Below are 841 nucleotides of genomic sequence, written 5' to 3'. Positions count from 1 at the left end.
TGGGCAGAAACTGGGAAAGAACTGGGCAGGAAATGGGCAGAAACTGGGTAGAAAATGGGCAAAAACTGGGCAGAAACTGGGTAGGAAGTGGGCAGAGACTGGATAGAAAATGGGCAGAAACTGGGAAAGAACTGGGCAGGAACTGGGCAGAAACTGGGTAGAAAATGGGCAAAAACTGGGCAGAAACTGGGTAGGAAGTGGGCAGAGACTGGATAGAAAATGGGCAGAAACTGGGAAAGAACTGGGCAGGAACTGGGCAGAAACTGGGTAGAAAATGGGCAAAAACTGGGCAGAAACTGGGAAAGAACCTGGCAGAAACTGGGCAGGAACTGCTTAGAAACTGGGTAGAAAATGGGCAAAAACTGGGCAGAAACTGGGAAAGAACCTGGCAGAAACTGAGCAGGAACTGCGTGGTAACTGGGTAGAAGCTGTGTAGAAAATGGGCAAAAACTGGGCAGGAGCAGGGCAGAAACTGGGAAAGAACTGGGCAGAAACTGCGTAGAAAATGGGCAAAAACTGGGCAGAAACTGGGAAAGAACTGGGCAGGAACTGGGCAGAGGCTGGGTAGAAACTGGGCAGAAATTGAGTAGAAACTGGGCAAGAGCTGGGCAGGGCGGGAGTGGCCGGACAGGATTTTCCAGCTCCCGGTGACCTCCTGGTGGCCATGCCCGGGGCTCCCGGTGACCTCCTGGCCCCGGTGGCCCTGCCCTGGCTCCTGGTGGCCCTGCCCCAGCTCTCGGTGACCTCCCGGTGGCCTTGCCCGGCCTCCCGGTGACGTCCCCGCCCTGCTGTCCCCGGTGACATCCCCGCCCCGGTGTCCCGGTTACAGTCCCCAGCCCGC

Source organism: Pyrgilauda ruficollis, unplaced genomic scaffold, assembly GCF_017590135.1.
Source record: "Pyrgilauda ruficollis isolate IOZ18807 unplaced genomic scaffold, ASM1759013v1 scaffold599, whole genome shotgun sequence".
In the NCBI taxonomy this organism is placed as follows: domain Eukaryota; kingdom Metazoa; phylum Chordata; class Aves; order Passeriformes; family Passeridae; genus Pyrgilauda; species Pyrgilauda ruficollis.
The sequence above is the reverse complement of the archived record's forward strand: the minus strand, read 5'-3'. Positions refer to the sequence as shown.